The 12,482-nt window shown below is 39.4% G+C and overlaps 1 long non-coding RNA gene across 1 annotated transcript; it reads right to left on the bottom strand.

The window, feature by feature from the left end:
• Positions 1-3,053: 3,053 nt before the first annotated feature.
• LOC114289528 (uncharacterized) lies at positions 3,054-6,720 on the bottom strand. Its single transcript, XR_014366115.1, has 2 exons — positions 3,839-6,720; positions 3,054-3,643 (listed from the first exon to the last, which is right to left on the bottom strand). It is a non-coding gene; the product is annotated as an uncharacterized LOC114289528 (long non-coding RNA).
• Positions 6,721-12,482: the final 5,762 nt, after the last annotated feature.

Here is a 12,482-nt window from a genome sequence, read left to right on the forward strand (position 1 = left end):
TAAAGAAAACGAGATATCCGTGCCTCAGCCTGATCTATTTGTATCTCATTTTCTTTGCATCATTTATCAATAATATTGTTTAGTTTCTGGTATTTTCTCCAACAGTTGCATTTGTAGATGGGTCCTGTGATCTTCTGCAAGCACTCGGCGCATTTGACTTGTTTGTTCTCTTGCTCATCTCCGAACTCAAACTCATGGCATTCACATTTTGCAGTTTGAGCTTGATGACGATCAGTTTCAACGAGGTTAGCAATGGATTGTAAAGCATAAGAAACACATTTCTTAATATCCTCAGCTGGTGTAATGGTAGCAATGAACTTGGGGATATTAGCTACATCATAGTCTGAGTGAGCATTGAATTCACCTAACAGTCTGCGAAGATCTTCCATGGAAGACGGCTTGTCCCACCAGCGAGTGGCAAAAGCTGCATCTTCTACTTTCTCTAAACTCTGCCACAGCTTAGACTCATCGAGTGCTTGACATTCAACAATGACGAGTGGGGTTTCAGTACATTTGGAAAGGCTTTCCAGTTGAGTAAACTGAGACTTGTTACAGAGTTGCGAATCAACAACAACAGAGAGCCCGAATTCAAGCTGGGATGAAGCAATTTGGCAAACCAATTGGTAATTAGAAGCTTGGTTAGGCTCTTCGCCGATGTCGTCTTCCTTGATAAGTGGACATCTGAGTGTTGCAGCCAGCAAAAAGGCCAATAGTCTCCTGCCAGTGCAGGGATGGCCCTTTGTTGCTATGATTATTGGATGACACAGCTTTTGTGCCTCCTCTCCCAATAGTGTAGGGAGATCTTTTGCAGCCTTTATCACTCGTAATTGGAGCTGTTGTGCCATCTCTCTCAAAAATCAAAACTTCAATTTGCTGGACAGCAAGATTTACATGAACCTGCAATGAATAATGCAAATGTGTATGAAATTGTAGTTTGATACTTATTTCTTTCTTGTCATTTTACTTCTTCCCTTTATTAAAGGTTTAGTTCTCAGACCCCACAGAACTGTATCCCTCATAAAAGACGGGATTTGGGGTGCCTAATGTGCACCCAGCACAGCAGGCAATGATGTCCGGTCCTATGGGTTTATTTTGGCGTCTGTTTTAATAATTCAAATCGTTCACATGTTAGAGCACATTGAGTAGAACATACCTATAAAAATTAAGTTTATGACATTGTAATTTAAAGCATTAAAATGAATACAAATGTGAGTGGATGAAAGGGTTAACGATATCCAATTAATGTAATTTTTTACAGGTATGTTTTACTCGATACACTTTAAAATGTGAACAGTTTGAATTATCAAAATGGATACCAAAATAAGCCCATCAGGCCGCACAACAGGCACCCCAACTCCTAAAAAATGAGTGATGATAATCAAGCTGTGTGCTTAAGCAACTTGAGGAACACCCAAAAATGATTCTCACTTTGTTTTGGCTCTATACTGTAGAGCCAAAACAAAGTGTAATCCAAAGCCAAAATCGAGTGTAATCCAAGCTATTTACTCTTTTGGACCTGTTAGTAAAATATGCTTACAAAAAATTAAGATAACATATTGTTAACCACTTATTAGATTACGTTTGTACCATACGTTGAAAATTTGGCTTTGCTTCTCCATGAAGCATAAGAAGTTTGAATTCGATTTCTCCTCTTCTCTTCCAAATTGTTTTTAAGGCTTCTAGATGATACAATAGCTATTGAAGAAGATGGTTTTAATTGAAGTTCTTAGTTGGTCAACAATAAAAGCCACCATGAAGCTTCCCGAACGGGTTTGAAACACGTTGATTTTAGCATCACCGCTTTAGTCCCTCATCCTCCTCAGAAAATCTATAAATAGAAAGTTACTGTGTTGTATTAGATATAAAAAATATTTAAATTTGAGTGAGATTGTGAGTTTGGAGGAATTACCATCCCCTTTATATTTGTTTGTGAATTTTTGTATTTATTTTAAATTCGTTTGAGTGAATTAAAATTTGTTTTGTTATTCTTGTGTATCTTTATTTTGTGTATTCACATCTTAGGCCCTCTAGCACAACAGGAAAAAATATTGAATTGTCTATTCTAAAAAGAAAAATGCTTGGATTCCTTTTTTGGAAACCCCATAATCCCTTTGGATCTCAACCACTAATATGTGTCCACACATGTATGTGTAGACCCACAACATCAATGGTTGAAATCCAAATAAAGTTGTAAGAGTCCCAAAAAAAAGGTCTAGTCTTCTATTTTTTTTTAAAAAACAAATATGATGCAAACATATATAGATTGTAGTTACCGTTATCGGATCATTTTAATTTTGTATATGAATACTTTACTCAATGGGTTCTAAACAGTGCCCCAAACCGATATTGTCCAAAAATATTTTGGCCTCATTTGTTCGTTTATTACAAACTGCAAACCGTTGTAAAGATGGCATCCGAATTGAACAGTAGTCAAAACATTCTGTGACAAGTATACTAAACACAATGCTTAATAGATTAGGTTGTGTTTGGACAATAAATTTTAAAATGAAACAAAAATATAAATAAAATATAAGTTACATTTTTTCTCCATTTCTTTTCTGTTTTCCTTTTTAAATTCATAAGGTAAACAACATTAGAAACACATGCATCTAACCTAAATCTAAACCTAACAAACATATCCTAACTCCTTCGGAAATTTAAGATTTTAACCAAAAGTCAAAATGTAACTACAAAAAGCCAACTCAAGTTTACAACACAAGTGTATAATCTAATCTACGGGAGAGGGGGGCGAGACTTGAAACCCTCGTGTCTAGTAAAGGGGGGCCTTACTATTTTGGCCATCCCTCTGTTTCATGCAGAGAGATTCTAAAATAACAAGAACAACGATAATATACTCAACACAAGAAGTAGAACCAAGTTTCTGGTTTCATCAAAGTTGCAAGAGCATATGTATTAGAAGCCCTACCAATACTCTATATACCAATTAATATATCTCTATCAAACAGAAGTTTGTACCTGTAAATGTAATCACAGTAATGAATAGCAACCACATCAAATACCAGATTCTACGAATCACATAAGAAAGCAGAATATACCACAATGAAGTACTTGTGATTAGCATTTGGAGCTTATATATATATATATATATATAGTCATCCAGGCCATTACCCAGCAAACAGTGGTAACGAAGTAACAAACCAAACTTTTGTTTCTAGAAAAGAGACAACAAATCCAAACATCATAGTGAAAGCAGAGAACAGTGCAGGAACTAAGAACTAATACTTGTTTTTTGATCGGCTAGTGTTGCCACTGTTGTAGCTGTTCTTGTCGTAGTTGACCCTCTGAACTTTCTGCTCGCTGTAGTACTCGGTATAGCCACTCTTATCACCAATCCTCAGGGTCGCGCTCTTCTGCTGCACATCCTTGAAACCAACTCGCCCAGATCTCTCCACAACCTGGTGCCCACTTGACATTGACTGCTTTGCAGTAAAGCGTTCATAGCTACCAGTCGTCTTGTCCTCATGCTTTGCCCTGGAAGTCATTTGTTGCACAGTAGTCTGCTCTCCTTGCTTTGTTACTGACTTGGACTAGAACCACTCTGGATGTTCAAACGACCTTCTCTGCACCCAGTCATTGAGTTCATGCTGCACGTAATCATCTGATCCTCCCGCCATTGAAAGCTCTGTATCCCTCAGAAAAACATAAAGGCAAAGGTAAGCAGTATATTAATTATTAATGCAACAAAAACCATGCATTGTGACAAAAAAGCAGAGTTTAAGCAGGGGCATAAAATGATTTGAATGAAATGGTCAACTAAATGCACAACACTAAAAATAAAATAAAAAATAAAAAATAAAAAATAAAAAAATAAACTTACAATACGAAGCCATGCGAAGCCAGACAATCTAGAACTTCATTTTACAGAGAATGCTATATAGATGGTAGGCAAATCACCTATATCACTGCTACATTGTCCAAACATCATAATCATTTGTCCAATGTAACCCATCATTCAAAACACAAGTTTGCAAATGTCACGGAACTGTTCTGAAGTAATCTTGATAGCTGCATTCAATGTGTTGGTTGCTGCATTCAATGCGGTGGTTGATAGTCGTATACGCATTGAATGCATTCACACTGATAGGTGTATTTGAAATAAATGCGTTCACATTATATGTTTTCATCTATATATAGCTTTGTTATTGTAAGGTTTCTGAGTGTGGGAGAGAAAGAAAATAATAGAGTGCTTTGTTTGTGTTTCTTTCATACTCATTTGGAGTGAAATAAATTTCAGTTTGGTTCAGTTTTAAACCTCTCATTGTGAATCACCAACAGTGGTTTGCAACCCACTCCCACCAACAGTGGTATCAGAGCCGAAGGTAGCTTGAATTTGCAGACATTCTGCAAAATTTTCAACAACAGAGTGTGTTTTCAAAAATTGCCCAGAAATCAAAGTGGTCGAAATCCATTTTTGATCACATCAACTTGAAGCTCCCGAAGAGACGAGCACAACCGTGAAAACCACATCCAAAATGCACTCTCTCGGACGCTCCTGGGATCATATATAAGTCACTCCCTCACTCTCTTATACCAGTAAAGTTTTTAGAGAGTGACTTGTGTCATCCGAAAGAGTGAGTGACGTCATTGAGAGTGAGTGACGTCATTGAGAGTGAGTTATGGCCTCAATACGACGACGTTTTAAATTAATTATTCTCCCAACTCTATCAACTCGGATATATAAGAATATATATTAGCCATTCATACGCCACAAGAGAATTGTGTATCCAATACATATTCTTATATATCCGAGTTGATAGAGTTGGGAGAATAATTAATTGGAGCGATGTGCAGACACATATAGGAATAGTGACACAATTTCCTAATTATCATAATTGTGTAATTGTTACTATTCCAAAATAAATAATTTGTTCAAAGCCCTATCCTGTTGTGTATTATATTGCATTGCTAGGCCGCGCTGATCCATTCTAGTGTCCACTTCTTTCATAGTGTTGATGGGCCTATGTTATCGATTGGATATGTTATGGGCTTTGTCATGTTATATGGGCCGCTGGACCTCTGGGCCTCTTCATTTGCAATAGTGTAATTGGGCCCATTTATGTTATTGTTTATGATCCAAAACAATAATCACATTAATTAAATATATCTTAACATTTTATTATTTAATCGTGAAAATGTACATAAATATTTTCTCACCGCCAATCTTTTACATAATATGCAAGCTCGTCGAGTACAATGATCAGTGTGAGACAATAATTTACAAGGCTAATAATTCCAAAGCTGGATAATTTGTTCGTCATCCTGCGTGCTATAAGCCGGGTAAATACATTCTCCGTTAGGCTTCCGAGACCACTGTATGTTAGCCATGTATACATTGTCGTAGTGAACAGGCATTCTATCTTGTAGATCCCGTGATTCCCAGGTCGGGACATGTCTACGGCTCTAAACCATATCGGGTTGCTCAAAGTGTCGTAGAAGACCCCTGACAGCATCTTTTCTCTCCAATGGATGTGATTCAATACATCCGTTCGTATGAAATATCGAACATCCGCATTGGAAGTAGAATATCTTCCTGCGTTGGGCCTTCTTCTTCTCATTGCGATGCCTCTTCTTGATTGGCTCTGGCGAAGAGGGGTTGATCGATTGTGTAAAACTCTGCATTTCAAATCGTCCACGCTTGGAGCCCAGTGTGTTCATGTTTATCTAAAAAATCTCTGTAACTAGAATCAGATCCGGGGTTGCATAATATAATACTTAGAATCCCGCCTTATATTTTCTTTGGGCAGGCATATTTACAATTTGAAAAAAATTCCCGTTGCGCTCCAATAAATTCCCTCCAATGTTTCAAATATTGTGGGGCCACATCATCGATTATGTTGTAAAAAGCGTCATCATTGTGGTCCCTCAAATTGATTTGGCCAAAATAATAATTATGCGGTCCCAAAGACCGGGCCCAACATGTTTTCCCAATTCTAGATAGGCCTTCAATTATAATGATCTTGGGCCTGTGTGGTCTTTGGGCTTCCTCCCTTATATTTCCCTCAACCCATTGTTGTATGGCTGTTGGAACGATCCACACTGTATCTGTAAATTGATGAACATACGGCAATGGCAGAGTAAATGAAATTTTGTCGTAATTGGATGACAACTTGTCATAATTTAGCCAAAAATATTTTAGATCGCTATTTCTTACCAATGCCATAGCTTCTTCTTTGCTTCCGGCCTGCAAGAGCCTCATGGTATATATTTTCTTTGTTAACCTGGTTAGCGCAACGGCCCCTCTGACAGAATTCGCCCCATTCCATGTAATCTCCGTGTTTGGAGATGTATTCCAACACATTCTGATGGTTATTGGCCCCTTGTACATTTGGATGGAAATGGCGACTAGTTTGATCGTGCGTAACGTCGAAGAACCATTCATCATGTGTTTGAAAACAGTATGGAAATTGAACAAGAGCATGGAGATGTGGTTCACCGTCCTCATGTAATTCATGTGCAACCCTCATATAATTTGGTGGCCTGTTTGTGAACATCTCTCTAATTTTCTCTAACAATCTCTCTTTAGGTATATAACATTTCGAATATGTGAGGAAGATGTTCTTGTTTTGAACTCTAAAACGACGTCGCATTGAGGCCATAACTCACTCTCAATGACGTCACTCACTCTCTCGAATGACGCAAGTCACTCTAAAAACTTTACTGGTATAAAAGAGTGAGGGAGTGACTTATATATGATCCCAAGTGCGTCCCACTAATATTACCTGGGACGCTCCCCCCCCCCCCCCCGCGCCACGTGTTGTCCCCCGATTGGTGCTCCCTTCCGCAATTCGCGGCGTGTTGTCGGCTAGGGGCTCCGCTACGCTTCCAGATCTGCGACCAGGATTAAAAGATCTAAAAAGGCAAGCGCAGGCGGGAATTTTAATTTAAACGGTGGCAAGCGCAAGCGGGAAATTATATAAGCCAAAATAATTGGGGATTTTATATTATTTTACAATGGATCTCGGAGATCTAGGTCAATTTAGGCGGTTGATTTTAAAATACAAGCCGGATCTTTTACTGCTGCACTGGTCCTTGTTGGTCGTCGGCGAAAACAACGCCGAAAATTTAATCCGGCTCATCAACGCCTTACAGCGGCAAGAAGATGCTCTATTCGCCGGTCTAAAAGCGGGTTTTCGAATTAGAAACCCAGGCGATGGCTCCATCCATACAGACGATAGAGCGATGTGCACACACATATAGGAATAGTGACAATTTCCTAATTATCATAATTGTATAATTGTTACTATTCCAAAATAAATAATTTGTTGAACGTCCTATCCTGTTGTGTATTATATTGCATTGTTGGGCCACGCTGATCCATTCTAGTGTCCACTTCTTCCATAGTGTTGATGGGCCTATGTTATCGATTGGATATGTTATAGGCTTTGTCATGTTATATGGGCCGCTGGACCTCTGGGCCTCTTAATTTGCAACAGTGTAATTGGGCCCATTTATGTTATTATTTATGATCCAAAACAATAATCACACTAATTAAATATATCTTAACATTTTATTATTTAATCGTGAAAATGTACATAAATATTTTCCTACCGCCAATCTTTTACATAATATGCAAGCTCGTCGAGTACAATGGTTATTGCGAGACAATAATTTACAGGGCTAATAATTCCAAAGCTGGATAATTTGTTCGTCAGTTTGGTTCAGTTTTAAACTTCTCATTGTGAATCACCAATAGTGGTCTACAACCCACTCCCACCAACAGTGGTATCAAAGCCGAAGGTAGCTTGAATTTGCAGACATTCTGCCAAATTTTCAACATAGTGTGTTTTCAAAAATTGTCCAAAAATCAAAGTGGTCGAAATCCATTTTTGATCACACATCAACTTGAAGCTCCCGACGAGACGAGCACAACCATGAAAATCGCATCCAAAATGCACATCGGACGACCCCATACGTGCCCACGCACCTCCTGACGCCGTTCTCAGGCGCCACCACACGCCCACGAGCTGTCAGAGGAAGAAGACGCGTCATTCAACGCGCAAGCACGCGCCCGCACCAGAGCCGACGTCATCTACTGACGTCATCTAGCCGCTGACCAGCTTTAACCAAGCCGAGCCACGCCGCCATTGACCTGAGCCGCTGACTGAGCTGAGCCTGAGCCGAGCCGCCGTTGAGCTCAGCCGCTGACTGAGCCGCTGACATCAGCACACGAAGGATTAATCCAGTGTGCCGCGGCTAAGGTGTTGCCGCAGATCTGAACCGTTCAACTTGTTTTGATTTGATCTGAGCCATTCAGAGTCTGTTTCGGGTGATCCAATAGTGCTTTCCAACTATTTGGAGTATTCCGAACACATCTGTACGGTCATAATTTGCAAATTCCATTCTAAAAATTTACAGATTTTTAAAGACAACCAATGGCCAACACAAACAACTTCTTTTAGCCCCAGTTTCCAAAACTCAGCAAGGAGAACTATGAAAATTGAAGTATTCAAATGCAAGTCCTACTAGCCTCACAAGATTTATGGGAGTTAGTGGACCGAGGATATGACGAGCTAGCCACTCTCACAGATAAAGGAAATTTAAATGATGCTCAGAAGACGGCGTTAAAAATTCAAGGAAGAGAGATAAAAAGGCCTTGTATCTACTCTATCAAGGCATTGATGAGTCAAGCTTTGAGAAGATTTCAGCAACAACAACCTCTAAAGAGGCACGGAGTATTCTTCGCAATTCACAACGTGGAATTGAGAAGACGATCAGAGTTCGACTCCAGGTGTTACGCGGCAAATTCGAGATGTTGCACATGAATGAGAATGAGTCAATTTCTGAGTACTTCAACAAAACATTGACCATTGTTAATCAGATGAGAAGATATGGAGAGAAGATGGAATCTCTTCAAGTGATAGAGAAGATTCTACAATCACTCAGTCCCAAGTTCGAGCATGTGGTTGTAGCGATAGAAAAGTCCAAGAATCTCAGTGCCATGACCACCGATGAGCTGATAGGCACACTTGAGATTCATGAACAAAGGATTAACAAGAAGACTCCCTCAAGTTCTCTAGAGCAAGCTCTTCAATCAAAGTTGTCTTTCAGAGATGACAGAAACGAGCAAGGGGAGACATCACAAAGAAGCCAAGGAAGAGGCCGTGGTTACAATAACCGAAGTTCTGGTTTTCGAGAAAGAGGCGGAAGAGGTCCAGCCAAAGGAGGAAGAAATCAACCACACTTTGCTCCAAGAGGAAGACAACAACCGACCAGGATTTGACAAAAGTAATATTCAGTGCTACCAGTGACACAAGTTCGGGCATTACAACAATGAATGCCGAAGTAGAGCAACAACAGAAGCTGGAGAGCAAGCAAATTTTGCCAAAGAGGAAACAAACAAAGTTAGACCTACAGTCCTATTTGTCCACCATGGAGACACTGAAAACCAAAACAATATTTGGTATCTAGATTCGGGAGCCAATAATCACATGTGTGGTAAAAGAGAGTTGTTCATTGAGTTTAACGAGACTGTACAAGCACAAGTCTCATTTGGTGATTCTTCAAAGACTCCAGTGAAAGGAAGAGGTAATATTCTGATCAAGCTCAAGAATGGAGATCATGATTACATCTCCAATGTTTATTATGTTCCTGCCATGAAGAACAACATTTTGAGTATGGGACAACTCCTAAAGAAAGGATACGACATCAGCATGAAAGATTGTCATCTTACCATCAAAGACAATCATGGTAATTTGATCGCTCGGGTGAGAATGTCCGAGAATCAGTTGTTTGGATTGAACATCTAACATGATGTTGCGAAGTGTTTAAGTGCCATCATCAAAGACAAAGGCTGGCTATGGCATTTGAGGTTTGGACATCTCAACTTTGGAAGCTTAAAGCTGTTGTCAAGCAAGAATATGGTGAAAGAGCTCCCTCATATTGCTCATACTAACGAGGTCTGTGAAAGCTACATTCTTGGCAAGCATCACAGAATTAGCTTTGCCAAAGAAGTGAAGTGAAGAGCAACAAAGCCGCTGGAGCTAATGCACACTGATGTGTGTGGTCCATTGAAGCCAATGTCAAATGGACAGAACAGATATTTTCTCACCTTCATTGATGATTATAGCCGGAAGACATGAGTGTATTTTCTTAAAAGAAAGTCGGAGGTGTTCAGTATCTTCAAAGAATTCAAAGCTTTTGTAGAGAAGCAAAGCAGCTACTACATCAAGACATTGCGATCAGATCAAGGTGGAGAATATACATCAGATGATTTCAAGAATTATTGCACAGAGCATGGAATCAAGCATCAAACAACACCATCTTATACGCCACAACTAAATGGTGTTGCTGAAAGGAAGAATCGCACAATCTTAGATATGGCAAGAAGCATGTTGAAAGGAAAGGGACTGCCCAAGCAATTTTGGACTGAAGCCGTGTCATGTGCTGTTTATCTACTAAATAAATGCCCAACCAAGAGCCTTCATTCTATAACTCCAGAAGAAGCTTGGAGTTCACATAAGCCAAGTGTCAACCATCTCAGAATATTTGGGTGTGTTGCGTACACCAAGATTCCAGAAGCAAGAAGAATCAAGCTCGATGATAAGGGAGAAAAATGTATCCTTGTTGGATATGGAGATAGAACAATGGGATACAAGTTGTATAATCCCATTACCAGAAAGGTGATCATGAGTAGAGATGTGATATTTGAAGAAGAAAAAGCTTGGAATTGGAATCAAGATGAAGTTGTTAAAGATATAGAACTCATTCTTGAAGATGAAACATCAAAAGCTCCAGTTAAAATTACAAGAGAAGCTCAAGATGAGCCACAAACTCCTCCACATAGAATACCTGCACCTAGATCGCCAGTTTCTCACAGAAGTGCTGCATCATCATCATCATCATATGACAGTTTTTTCAAACAACCAAGACCAATGAGAAATTTGCAGGAGATATATGAAGCTACAGAAGAAGCAAATCTGAATTTGTTCTGCTTACTCGCAGATAGTGATCCACTTACCTTCTCAGAAGCCATCCATGAAGATAAATGAAAGAAAGCAACGGATGAAGAAATTCATGTCATTGAGAAAAATGACACATGGAAGCTTACCAGTCTATCGGAGGGGCACAAACCCATTGGAGTGAAATGGGTATACAAGACAAAGAGAAATGCACAAGGCGGAGTACAACGCTACAAGGCAAGGTTAGTAGCAAAAAGTTACAAGCAGAGAGCTGGAATTGACTATGGAGAGGTGTTTGCCCCAGTTGCCCGATTGGAGACTATCAAGCTAATGATTTCTTGGCTGCCCAGCACAAGTGGCAAATGTATCAACTTGATGTAAAATCTGCATTTCTTAACGGTTTCCTTGAAGAAGAAATCTATATTGACCAACCCTCATGGTATGTTCAGAATGAGTATGAAGACAAAGTGTACAAATTGAAGAAAGCACTTTATGGATTGAAGCAAGCTCCGCATGCATGGAATACTAGAATTGATCAGTATTTTCATGACACTAGTTTTGAAAAATGTCCATATGAGCACGCACTATATTTGAAGAAGGAAGCTGACGGAAGCATGTTGCTTGCTTGTCTTTATGTTAATGATCTAATCTTCACCGGAAACAATCCAACCATGTTCAAAGACTTTAAAAGAAGCATGGTCCAAGAATTTGAAATGACAGATATTGGCTTGATGGCTCATTTTCTCGGCATTGAAGTGGAACAAAGAAAAGATGGAATTTTTATTTCCCAAAGTGGCTATACCAAGGAAATTCTCAAGAGATATGGAATGGAGAATTGTAATCCGGTGAACACTCCTGTAGACAGCGGAGTGGAGCTCAGAAAAGATACAAAGGTAGGTGATGTGAATCCAACTTATTTCAAGAGCCTAGTTGGAAGTCTTCGCTATCTTACTTGCAACAGGCCAGACATACTCTATGAAGTAGGACTGATTAGCAGATATATGGAAACACCGGATCAGTCACACCTTTATGCAGCAAAGAGGATTCTTCGCTACATCAAAGGTATAGTCGATGATGGTTTATTCTATAAACCAACTGATAATTTCAGTCTTGTTGGCTACTCATATAGCGACTGGGGACGTGACTTGGATGAACGGAAAAGTACTACGAGATTTACTTTCTCTATGAGAGATACAGCCTTCACATGGTCATCCAAGAAGCAAGCCATTGTGACATTATCAACTTGCGAAACTGAGTATGTCGCAGCCAACTCAGCTGTGTGCCATGCAATATGGTTACGGAACATACTGAAGAATTTGGGATTTCCACAAGAAACACCCACTGAGATCTATGTTGATAATCGCTTAGCAATTGCATTGGCAAATAACCCAGTTTATCATGAAAGAAGTAAGAATATTGACACCCGCTATCATTTCATCCGAGAGCATGTGAAAAATAAAGAGGTAGAATTATTTCCTTGCAAATCTCATTGTGAATCACCAACAGTGATTTGCACTCCACTCCCACCAACAGGAACATGAAAATTTTGTCACTATAATCTCA

The sequence above is a fragment of the Camellia sinensis genome, chromosome 4 (genome assembly GCF_055761805.1).
Source record: "Camellia sinensis isolate YWXY chromosome 4, ASM5576180v1, whole genome shotgun sequence".
Taxonomy (NCBI): Eukaryota; Viridiplantae; Streptophyta; class Magnoliopsida; order Ericales; family Theaceae; genus Camellia; species Camellia sinensis.